Source organism: Tinamus guttatus, unplaced genomic scaffold, assembly GCF_059628265.1.
Source record: "Tinamus guttatus ecotype Peru unplaced genomic scaffold, ASM5962826v1 Tinamus_guttatus_pri_ptg000308l, whole genome shotgun sequence".
Classification (NCBI taxonomy): domain Eukaryota; kingdom Metazoa; phylum Chordata; class Aves; order Tinamiformes; family Tinamidae; genus Tinamus; species Tinamus guttatus.
In genome coordinates this window covers 4,198,922-4,212,280 of record NW_028288842.1, presented here as the reverse complement: position 1 = coordinate 4,212,280, position 13,359 = coordinate 4,198,922, and positions in this window count along the sequence as shown.

The window sequence follows — 13,359 nt, the reverse complement described above, 5'->3', positions numbered from 1 at the left end:
CAAGAACTAAAATACCTGTCACAGAATCACAGACGGGTTGAGGTTGGAAGGGACCTCTAGAGATCATCTAGTCCAACCCCCCTGCTCCAGCAGGGACACCTAGAGCACATGGCACAGGGTGGCATCCAGGCGGGTTTGGAAGATCTCCAGAGAAGGAGACTCCACAACCTCTCTGGGCAGCCTGTGCCAGGGATCTGGCACCCTCGCAGCAAAGAGGTTCTTCCTCACATGCAGATGGAACTTGCTGTGTCTGTGAAGAACAGGGCATGCCTCCCATCGGCCACGGCGCTTCTTGTTATGTGCTAGCATTGCTTCCAAGAGAGAGAAAAGGGAATGTGTAATGAGGAATGTGTATGGGATGTGTCTGAAGAAATGAGCAGTTGTGTTAAGATCTGTGCTCTTTTGCAGCAGTAAGGTCTGGGAGAGTGTATCTAGATTCTGGTAGGAATTCTTTCTTTTCCCAAAAGTTCACCTGTTTAGCAAATATTAATCAACTTTTCTGGTCTACTTCTAATATCTAGTAGAGGGAAGTTGCATCAAGCCCAGGCCTGCACAGGCTCTCTTAAAAGAGCAATGCAGTGAGAAATTAAGTACTTGAGGAACCAGTCAACAGTGCTAGCAATTTCCTATTTCTACAGACATCTGACCCTTCCCTGTTTGTAGGGGAAGAATTAATGCAGTCAAAAATGTATGGCTCTGTAATATCATAGATTTCCACACATTTCCCTCATAAATCTTCAATGCAAAACTATATCATGCTTTTAACTTGTATTCTCCGTGACACGATGTCCTTACAGTATTACTTTCATTCAGCCGTGAACCACTGCAGTTTCTACATGACAGACCAACATGTATGCTTAACTTTGCACCATGTACAATCCTAGGGAATACCCAGGTATTCAAAGACTTTGCCCACATGAGAATGTTTATTATAACAATTAATGACTGGGAAACATGACAAAAAGCCAGGGAAAGGCAAGACTAAATGAATGTGAATCTCCTTGAAGTTCCTTAGCAGGCCTGAGTTTGATGCTCCTGCATTGAAAATGAGAGTAAAAGTTCTGGCTGTGTTTCAGGGTGGTGAGGACACTGAAAGTTACTTTGCAAAACATTTTCCAACTTGCCTTCTGCTAAACTCTATTAAAGTCTCTTTGGAGCACCTGTCTGGTGTGAAAATAATTCATTTTGTCATGCCCAGTAACACACTTGTAGTCATTTTATGAAAGCTTATGTAGCAGTTTCACCTCTAGCTTTACCCTCTGTTATACTACATCACAAACTCATTTAAATAGTGATATTAATGTTTTTAGAGATCACTACAAATGGTTGGCAGCATCATTGCAGTTAATGTCTCATGGGAGCTATGCAAGGGAATTTTATCAGCTTGAGGCTGAGGTATTTGATGAAGTAATAACAAACTAGCTTGGAATTGTCTTTCATTACCCTTTATCTCTCCTAGAGAGAATATAATCTTATTCAAATTATAATGGCCTCTGTTATCAATGAGGTTTACTATTTATTTACCTGCACATGGACATGCAAATGTACATGCATTCTCCTTTTTTTGCTGTACCTGTAATGAAATTCTTTCACTATCAGAAACATGCATGATCACAAATTACAAACTAGTTACTAGGAAGTGTAATTACCTTAGCATTAAAAACATTAAAAACGAAATTAAAATCCAACTTTTTTTTTTCCTTGGGAAAAAAAAGAAAAAGTACTTTGATAACGAGTAGAATCCAATCATTAGACTTTAAATGTGCCTTCATTTATCTTTAAGACAAACATGATATTATGCTGCAGAAATAGATAGTTTTTTTTTCAGGTCTGGGCAGAGAAAGACACCAAAAGAAGTGTTTAAATAATGATACAGGGACTAGAGCAGAGAAGGAGATGCAGACAGCAGAGCTTTGGGTCTCCAGCTAAACTCCTTGAGCAATCCCCCAATCCTCTAGGAGGCCCAGCTTATTTCAGCTGAACTGGTAAGAATGCAAGCAATAAATGCCATACTGTTTTTAGGATACTTTTAGTAATTGCTTGATGGTTGTTGAGCACTCACTGAAAAAATGCAGTCTGTAAGAGGGAGTGTAACTGTGCAGGCAGATAGTGCAAAAATATTTTTGTTAAAGGATTAGGCAGCAAAGAAACTGAGTGTATGCTGGTTCACTCCTGCTCTACTTAGCTGAGATTATATATACATATATATATATGTATATATAAAAGAAGAAAAAACAAAGTGTAAAGCAACAGTGCAGTGGCTGGAGAGCTGCAAGTCAGGCAGTAGGTATGAAAACACTCTCTGCTCCTCGTGTTTGCTTTGAATGATGTTTGGAGCCAGCGTGGGCAGGCAGGCGGTGAGGAGCACCCGCTCCGCCGTCGCGCGTCCCTTTCCTGTGCCCAGTCTGGGTCTTTCTGCCTTTTTTGGTAGCGCAAGCGGATCCCAATTCCGATGTTCCTGGCAAGGCCTACGGCAGCTGGGAGAACGGCTCCTCCTCTGATCTTGATGGACACGCTAGTTTTTTTTTTTCTGCCACTTTGCCATAACACCATTGATCCTGATCGATTTCTAGTCAGTGTTTACTTACTGCGACTTTTAATTAAAAACAGGGAAGGGGAAGCGATTATTTAAGCTGCCTGCCTTATCAGAGCAGTGGTCAGAGTCACGACTGCATTCTGCTGCAAATGATAGATATTTTTTACTATGTAGTCTTCAGACTTATGTCACAGAACTGTTAAATATGATTTCCATTCATTCCTTTCAACAAACGAGATAGAGAAGAGACATGTAACTATAAACAACACTCAATAATATTTATAGCTCTATCTGTATTAACTTTTTTTTTGCAGTATGAATAATTGGTTACAACATATCCAAAACGAGTGGTTGTACATAAATACTGCAGAGACACTGGGGATATTCAATGTTCAACAGATAAGAAGCTTATACTATAAAGTGAAACCAGAATTTAAGAAAAATACATATGCACATCCAGAAGTTTAAGTAGATTTAAAATGAGCAAGGCAGTTTAAAGTTTGCTGAATGATAGAGAAGCAAAGATGCTCAGCAGAAAACATAGAAAGGCTGAATGATTCAGCCAATCTTTTACTTAAAATTCAAATCAGAAATAATCTGGAACAGAGAAGCAGATAGCCAGGCCAGATCGTTAAAATTTGAGGTAAAAATCAAAAACAAAAAATAACCTTAGTGAATAACAAAAGTTACTTGAAATGGAAGGTAAGATGCAGCTGGCAACCATTTTACCTCAGTGGATAATTCTTTTCAATTGTGAGAGCAGACCAACTTCTTCAAAAAGAATATTTGCTGTATCAGCAAGTTGAATACAACCTGGGTTTTAGGGTGCTGGGATGCCTATGTTAAAGGCAGAATAAAAGAAAAAAGGAAGAGTGATTTCTTTTCCATTGCCTGCAAACCAAGTACATGCAAAGCCCATGAGATATTCCATGCAGCTCTTGATAACTAGGCTTTTTTTTTTTTTTCAGTTTGGAAGGAAGAATATCTTCTCAGTAATGAAGGACAGAAGGATGCAGGCTGACTCCTTCTGAACAGTAAAGGAGGTTCTAGAGATTGAGAATATCTTTCAGCATGCCAGAAACTGAATCTGTGGACTAGATGCTGTTTTAAAAAGGACTAGGACTTGGCAGCTTTCTCTTGGAAGCAGGGTTAAAACCAGCCCTGAAATGATGTGAAATGGAACTGTGCTGCAGAACAGAGCTTCTCTGTTCAGAGCTCTCCCTTTTACCAGATTAAATAAAGCCCTGAATTCCTGCCTGCCATTGGGCTTATTTAAGATTTCCCTAGTACTTTCAAAGCAGGAATGCTTTCAAAGTAATTTCCAAAGCAAACCTGGGCAATTCTGTTTAATCAACCCTCTACTCACAGTTAGATCCGGCACTGTAATTCTATAGCTTGTTCTAAATTGCTGGGCATTTTTAACTCTGCTTGCTAAACAAATACCAGTTTTGTTGATGGTCTGTTGAGATGGTCTTTATAAGTCTTTTGCAAAGCTTATGAAAACATTTAGTATGTTCAATTGATAGTGCTTTTTTGGTTAATATGGCTTTTTTTTCCTAGTATCTAGTGCAAGTTTTCAAAATTTAGGCACAAAGAGGGGAGAATCTCACTGAAGTACTCTCAAAACTACATACAGTATAATTTCTGGCTTCACTTGTTTGCAGCAGCGTAGTTCTGACTGAATTTCAGTATTCAAACATGATGGTTAGTGAGATTAGTACAAATAACATAATAGTAATCTTGAAAATAGTGATAGACGTTCAGATTGTATCTTGGAATTACTTTGTTATCTTGAGGATTTTGAGATTTTGATCCTAAGCTTAACTCTATGGCTTGGTTTCTTCCCCTCAGCAGTTTTTGACTGTAACAGCAGTTCCTTATTTTGTACATATAAAAAACTAAAATCAATGCACTTAATAGAAATTATATTCTTAGTTCGTTATTCATGTTTGTAGTTCCAGCATTTCTAAACAGTTGGTTGTGGGCAGAGGAACCTTCTTTCTTGAAAATCATATTCCCTACAGGCTGAAAAAATCCAAGTATGTTTTCCTTTCAAGATTACATAGAGGTTTATGAATATACTCACAACTTGTGACAGTTGAAAGGCTATGGAATTTTGTCCTTTAGCCTCTCTTGGCGTTTGTGGATTCTGAATTTCTGTTCATCCTTTTGCAAGGTGTTTACCTACTTAGACCTTTATTAATATGTCTCTCATAAATCAAGAGACTAAGGAAATAACTTTCTAGGAAGCCATAAAATGAAGGAATACCATTCAGTATATCCTCACACCAGTGATTTTCAAAACCTTTTTCTCCTAGTTCATCCTTCTTCTAAAATACCAAGGACACTTCCATATTTGCCTTCTCCCTGCCCCCCTTCAGGCTTCTCTCTAAACCAGGAACAAGTTGTGATCCGCCTTGTTATGATTGCCCATCTCAGGTGATAGGTGAAGGAGGAAATGCATCTAGCAGAACTCTCGATTTGAAAGGTATGATGCAAAACACGGAAAATATGTGCTCAGTTTCGGGATTAAACAATCCCTTTCCCTCCTAACTCTTTCCTCAATCCCTTTCCTCCTACGTAACAGCCCCATGATGGAATTTCCTGTGTGTTTTCATCCCCAAGTATTTGGGGAAGAAAAAATGTTTCTGATGTTTTTATTGAACTCTTCCTCAGAACAACATCCAAGGGCATCAGCGCTGGATCCCAGCCAGGCGTGTCAGCAGAAGCAGGTTGGTAATTTCATATCAAGTACTTCATTTTCTCCCTCACCCTGATCACATTTTGGATTTCTCTACCTCCTACTTCCCACTTGTGAGTTAGATTTCCATAAACCTAACCTTTCTGGTAACCAGCCTCATTCAAATCCTCCACCTGAACAACAGACGAGGCATTTGCTTTAAAACCTGTCTGATCAGTAACGTATCCTAGTACGTTATCTATAGCAGTTTATCATCCAGGATAATGTAAAATTAAGCATAATTCATTAGCAGAAGTAATTAATTCTGTCACGGTGTCTCCAGGGTCAGCAGTGATTCATTTGTCAAAACAACCGTCAATGGAATTGGTGGTGAATCCAGGTTGAGTATCTCTAAGGAAATCATTGATGTGATATCAAGTGTCTGTTTTCCTCCTGATGGCCTGAAATGAGCCCCAAAAAGTCAAAGATTGCTTGAGGATACAACATGAGTTGGAGAGCTTCCAGCAGGTGTTCATATCAAAGCTCTCAATATTCTGGCATTCCCTGGGCCCAGCTAACTCCGGGCAACTCAATCCTATAGAGCTTTTTTTAAGGGCATAACATCTCTGCTGTGTTAGCAGGTGTAACTTGCAAAATGTCCTCTCCAGTATGTGTTTCAAACAGTCAACAAAACAGAGCAGTAAATCTCTGCTTAGGCTTCCTTGCAGTTAAAAATTAGGAATGATTGTGTCACTTTTTTAAATAGTCCTGTGTTTGAGCATGGATTTTTCTGTACCTTGGACTTTGCATCTTTTTTTATTGTCTGTGTACCTCCATTCATGAGGAAAAGGAATACTCAGTGTATTCTCAGTCTGTTAAAGAGTCAATGCAGCAAGTAGCTAGAAATTGTAACTTGAAACTGGAACATCTCTAGTCATCTATGCTAGAGTTTCTGCGATATTTGAATGGGCCTTGGAATACATGAGAATCACAACGCTAGGATCAGCAATCAATACTTTTTTTATATAAGAATGGAAATGTCCTTTTCAGACCTTACAGATGGAGAAAGGTTTGATATGGATTGTGCTTATATAACTTCCTGATGCTCTATGTGGATAATTGTTAAAGTGAATGGGTAAAAGGTAAAATTGTCCTGTCATGAGGAAAAAATGTGGTGCTTGCAAATCGCCCTATTTTTTAGACTTCTAAAAGATAGTACATTCATCCTTCAGACTGTTTGGATAAAAAGTCTACGTTATGCCAATAGAAATTTCTGTTTTGCAAGGAGAGCATATGCACATGACACAGCTGTCTTGTAAGTGTCAAAGAGCACTGTTGCTTATTTTAGTAACTTAATTAAATTTTCATGCTATTTTCCCTTCAGGATCCATTCACCTTGTAGATAACATGAGGTAGATACTATCTTTTTCATTATTATTATTTTTTACTGCTCCTCATCAACAAATCTATTTATCCACTTCCAGTCCCTTGTCATCTGTGAAACTGAGGAAGGTAATACACTTTTCACAATGTTACGGAAAACAGGACTTTTGTCAGGAGAACCTTTATTACTTCTGTTGCTGCTTGACAATATTATTATTTAAGATTGCATTCCTTCAGTCATATATAAGATTTTCAGTGTCCTAGAGACAAACTGCCATTAAAGGATGAGCATGCATGCTAACTGCCAAGCTATAACACATTGACCTCAGATGTGAGGTGTTTTAGTGCTTCATTACTGTATTTTGATAAGCCAAACAATGGCCGTGAGGGGTGGTTATAGACAGTATTTAGTTTTCACCGTTTTTAAAACAGGATGATCACTGTGTGATCTAATCCTGCGTCTAGCATAGCCCAGGAACAACCTCAATCAGTAATTTCTGCATTAAACCCTTACTTGCTGTATACCTGTACAAAGTTAGTACTTCCAACATTTGTGGAGAACATTCCTGTGGGATAGAAAAGCTTAAGAAATAATTTACAATATAATTTGATAAATACTACATGATGGCAAATAAGTGCTCTATGACATCAATATGGAATAAATATTACTGGGTAGCTGTAGTTTGGAATCAAGTGACCATATCAACCATATTTTCAGTTTGTTACTGATCTTAATACTCCGTTAATTGAAATCTGGTACTCTAGGAAGGTGGCAGTGCTTGATGAGGTTTAGTGCTGAAGTCTTCAGGATACTCAGGCTTTAAACTATGCTTCTTGACAAGGTGTTCCGTGTTTTGCCCATCCACCAAAATCCACTGAAGAAAGAATGCACGTGTAGAGAGCTGTTTTCAGGGTTGGGACCTTTTTGCCCTGATCTTCCTAAAGGCTTGGAGCAGACTTCGGAGACAGAACTGGGGTAGTGCAAAGAAGCCCCTTCTTTTTTTCTTGTTTTATTACTGTTATCATAGATAAAACACAACCAGCACATGCTTTGATTATACCCTAACCTGTAACAGACTATGAGCCTGGCAGTCTTGTAATAGAGGTGATCTTGCATACAAATGGAAATCACTTAATGACACAGAGAAAAACAATGAGAAACATTGTTTCCAGATAATTTATACAGATATCCAAGCATTCTTTTTCTTTTTTTATGAATTGAATTCACAGGAGATTCATGAAAGTTGCCTTTCAGGTCAAAGGCTACTGCTTTATCCATTTAATCATTCATCCCTGCTTGATTAATAGACTTTTTAAACTGAGTCATATATTAATAATGTAGGCTTTAACTGGGCATCTCGATCAACGAGCAGATTTTAGAAGTTGATTGGTTTGTATCCTCTAGGCCTGTGATAAATGTCTAGAGATTTCTTGTAGTCATTTTTTTCTTGTCATTTTTTCATTCTGATATTCATTTCTCTCTTCAACGTTGTCACATGAATATTTAAAGCAAGAAATATAATCATTTCAGTGCTTTTTCTGTGGTGCCAGGATCATAAAGAGAATAGCTGTCATTCAATACAAAATCTCTTTATTGCAATATTTAAAGGTTGGCTGTTTTACCTTGTGTTTTAGAAAGCATGAACTGAAAATCTTACATGCGCAAATAGGATTATGAATTAAAAGTTATTTAGATTTTAGGGCTAAGTAGGATTAAGGAGAAAAAAAGTTCTCTTTTTTTTTTTTTTTAAGTTTATAATTAGGGTGAGAGAACTTTCAGCACAACAGTTATTGTTGGAAAATGCTGTCTGATCCAAATTGAAATGTTTCCTGGGAATCGGTCAGTGTTTATGAACCTCAGTTACATTTATTTAAATTATCTCAGAATTTTCTCTTCTTTTTGTTTGGAGATCACTTTTTATTTTCAAATTTTTATTTCTTCAGAAGTCAAGGAGGGAGGAAGGATCACTTGTATTAAAAGGGAACACAGTAACTGACCTAAATATTTTTGAGAACTTCTTATGCGCAACTTCAGTTCCTTAATTTTCAGGGGGAAAAAAAACTCAGAATTGGAGCAAAAGCAAAATTGTAAGTGAAAGAGTAATTCCAGTTCTTTTTACAGGTAGTAAGCTACCTGTAGTGTTCCTGTTAGCAAAAGTAATGCATTTATTTTGGATGTTCAATTCAGTATCTCAGTGAAGGCCTAAACACAAATGAGCCCATTTCCAGTGCCTTGAGCTTCAGATCATTGAAGGATTCCGGTGCGGAGCCAAGCAAGCTGATTTCTCTGGTGCTTTTCAGATGTGAATAATCATCTCACATCATGTCTCATTCATAGTGTGTATCCTAGTTTGCCAGCTCCATACTCGCTGCATCTAGAAATTTCCATTGACGCTAAAAGCTGGCTAGAAGATTAGCTGGATTACCAAGACCACCCTATCCTGCTTTGCTGCCCACTGCCATGTTTTGGTCTGGTCCCTCCTGTCGCATACACTATGTGCCACTAATGGGTCAGCTGCTGATCTCAGCTTCACCTTGAGCATTAGCTGCCAGAGCAGGGTAGAACAGGCCGCATGACACAGTGGCCTTCGTTTCTGGCTCTGTCTCTATGTACAAGATACATGCTATGCAGGAGGAACCCATGCTGCTTGGCTTCAGGTCCCGTCCATCCCTAGGAGTGAGATGAAAGTGATTCAGAACCTGTGTAACTCATGAGTGGTGGTGATAATGAGAGTGCTCCACTCAGGAGAGTGCCCCTGGATCTGGAATGGAGACTGCATTATGAGGAATTGTATGGATAGCAAATATCTTCAAAATAATTGCTTATACCTTGCACTTTTCTGCACATCGCAGTTTGTGTAGTCACTAGAGCAAAGGCCTCCTTGGTGATCCTGTTGTATGACTGCAGATCCTGACTGCTGGTTGTTGGAAGCATCTGCTACTTGCATGTGGCATAAAGGAACTTGAAGTTTCTGAAGCAATTGCTTGGTGCAGGTGTTGCACCATCCCTGATCTCTGTCAGGGAGTAGGATGCTCCCATCACCCTGTGCAGAACTGTCTTTTTGCATCCGCTCTGCTTCCCAGCAGCAGCTGGTGGCTGCTCAGGGGGCGAATCCTGAGCTGTGTGCTGTGGAAGGGCTGTGGTACTGCAGGCGTTTGGTATATGGAAAGGCAAATTTGACATAGTTGAGAAGCAAGGGAGTCCCTCTTAAGAGCATGGCAAGGGCGTGTGGGATGAATACCCCTTTATTGGGACCTTGCACATGGTAAAACGCAGATGAAGATAAGGTACGGCAGTCTGAGTCATGAGATACATCCTGGAAGTGTTAGAAAACTCTTCTTAGATGCTGTCTTTCTCTTCCCACAGTGTAATATTTTCACTGTACACAGAAAGAGCAGAAGCAAAAGGGTCCTTTTCTTCAAAGTGGTCATATGGCAGTAGAAAGCAGGGGTTGCTTAATGGCTGATTCTACTTATACCTTGTGGATGAATCCTGTTCTCTAAATTGTTCTAGCTTTATTTTAATAGCATCTGCTATTATATGTACCAGACCAAAAACTGACTCTCAGGGTCACTGACTCTGGTGGGGTTTAAGACATCTAAGATTTTTTTTTATTGTTTTAATAGTCCTCTTCACAGCTAGAAGGGTCTGTGTGTCTGTGTATACTTAACAATACGGCTATGTATTTATACATATATTTAAAAACTGGAGCTGAGATTCACATTCCTTCAGGAGCATAGGCCCAAACTGCCTTTGTTTTAATTTAATGAGGATCTGTGTATGTGCATGCCATCAATGACACTTCAGCAGCAGTACAAAGATTTCACCAGTATTAATTTGGGTTGACTACATTGCTTCCTGGGATCTTTTTCATTTTAATTCATCAAACATAATGTTGCATGGGTGCAGTTATCCCACTTAATTATGGTAGCCTGTAAACATCATTACGTTCACAAGTTATTTATTCCTTTTCTATGTTCATCCACCAATTTCTGGTATGATTCTTCATCTGAGCTCTGCAAAGCAGAGTTTTTTTATTAATTGTTTCTGAGGTTTTGGCTGTTCTAATGAATTGTTTTGTGCTTAATGAAAATGAAATTTGTGGGATGAGGACCTGATCTTCGTCCTGCTCTTATCCATATTTAATAGTCATAGCGTCAGCAGTAAGAGAATACATTTTCTAGTAAATTGTATTAATTGGTGAAGAATAGATCCTAAATACAGTAGGACTTTTAAATGATCCTCTAGGCTTTTCTTTTAACCACTTTTGTTCTTTCCTTCCTTTTAACTCTCTCTGTTCTGTGGATAAATGATTTTTCACCCCTGCTTACACAAACAAACTGTCCCTGTTTTTGCTATCGGAGAATGTTTCCTCGGGATGTCTCTCCTGGGACATGAAGGGCTCTCTTTTCTCTCCCATGCTGTTGACTCCCCTGCTAACAGTGTAGGAAGCGCACTCTGTCTGTTCCAAGAGGTCCTTTCGTCCCATCCAGTTCCGAAGATGACTTCCTTCCCCTAAGCTAGATGCCTGGCAACTGTGCTCAGGGCAGCACATAAGCCATGGAGATGGGTGGTGCAGACAGCTGCCTGCTCAGGGATTAAAACAAGCTACCTTTCAATAATTTGTAGTTAGCTTTGTTTGCTCTACTAGTGCAACCCCGAAGGGCGCTGCGATTGCCACGGGCAGAGTCTGTGGTGAGCTGAGCTTCGAAAGCCAAGGGGAGCAAAACAAATTTTATCCCTGTCTAGTACATGTTTCTGCCAGAGGAAAACATTAAGCAATGTTACTTGTGTCCTATCAAATCTACACAGTCTGCAGTAAAAGTGGGAAGGGAGCCTGGGGCAAGGTGTGGGAGAACGCATGAAGCTCTGGCTATTGCCTGTCTGAGCCTTTGGGTTGCTCTTGCTACTCAAATTGATGCTCATCTGGCAGCGTTATCCAAAAGTTTTCATGAAAGTCTCTTATGCAATGAAAACTGACCTCAAACACTTTCCTGAGTCCAGATCTGTTTATCTTTGGTCTATCGAGAGTTTGATTTGCTTTGCAGATGATTTACATGCATTTCAGTCCAACCCACTACCTGTTTCATGCTCTTAGTTCTGGAGATAATGAACTTACTTAATATTTTTTCCATCAGCTTACCTACCCAGAAGGTCTTACGTACCCTGACCTAATGTGGGGTTTGGAGGGGGTGGAGGGAATAGCTTTTCTGATTTCTTCATTCAGTCTTCATATCTGTCAGTTCCTTTTCTTTCCACTTCTAAATGATCAAGAATGTTGAATTGTCATTTCTTTCTTTTTAACATATATACTTAAAACTAGAACAAAACCTCACCTCATTGCCCATGCATTCAGCGCTATGAAAATAATCTGGGTTTGTTCAAAATGTTTCTAAACTTCTGCTTTTGTTATTGTCATGATAGCTTTACAATCATGTGGGTACTGAGTACTGAGCTGTATTCATGGTGCCTGTTTGGTTTGTAGTATAAATTGCAAATGCTAAAAGAATTTACAGACAAAACTTTGGGTTGCATAAACAAGTTTTAAAATGCAGGTGGCTAGAAATGCTATTAGAAAGATTTTGAAGCTTGTCAGAGTTCCTTAATGGAGGTCTTTGCTATATAGATGGAAAGGTATAATATGAGTTTAGCTATTAGGCATATTCTAAGGCATTTGGAATAAAAAGCAAAAGCGTTAATAAAACACTTGTCAAAGGTGAAGGTCCTGCTAATAGAACATTCTCTGAACTAAGAAAAATAAGACATTAAAGAACAACGAATGGTTCTCAGAAAAAAAAATGCCTGGTCATGTAGAACCTTGAAGAACTCTTGATTTTTACTGAAATGGGAAAAAAAGATCCAATTCGGACCCTGTTAGGCCACTCAAAGCCTCTGTCCTGAATTTCAGCCTCCTTGTTTTTCTATGGAAAGGCAGCTTTTTCAAGATTTAGTTTTGGTAAGAGGATGGAATTCTACAAAACGCATCTTGTTTGGATTTTTTTCTGCTAAAACCCAAACTAAACAAGTGGGTGTATACAAAATGTGATAACATTTCTAAAGGGCTTCATACATATAAAGGAAGTGATAGTTCGTTCCCCAAATGACCTAGTAAGCATCAGCAGTTACAACACTGCTGTAAGACCAACAGCTGAATAGCCTAACTAATACAAGAATTCTGTAAAACTTTGATAGAGGTGATAAATTCTATTATCAGTTCAGTCGCATTCTTAATAAACTGTAAAGGGCCAAGGAAAAAAGGTTGTCTTTGTATCTCTTATTAGACTTGATCGTGACTACGTAGGTGTAATGAGATTGATGCATGCCTTCTGAGTGTCAGCGTATGCGTGTCTGTAAAACCCAGGTAGGGACTTTCAAGTGTCCTTGCCAGTACTTGTTGAGAAACTGAGAAGTGCTCCGTTGAAGATCCTAAGTCCAGTTTTTGACTCTATTGAGTCCAAGATACACGTTTTTATCTTGTGCTGTTAGCACTGGTAACAATATTACAGGTCCCAAAGCTATACTTTGCCCAATGTAGTAATGTGTGTCATCTTTCAGAACCAAGCACCTCTTCAAGGATGCAGTTGTCAGAGAATCTGAATTATTTTTGAGACTCATTTTCTATTCACTGGTGGATGCTAGGGAGTGCTCAGTAATACAAGGCTATCTTTAAAATGGATTTGAAAGAATCAAGGGGGAAAATTGCTTCATAGAAGGAGGAGGAAGAGCCATTTTCATAGCACATCAGTGAACAGATGTATA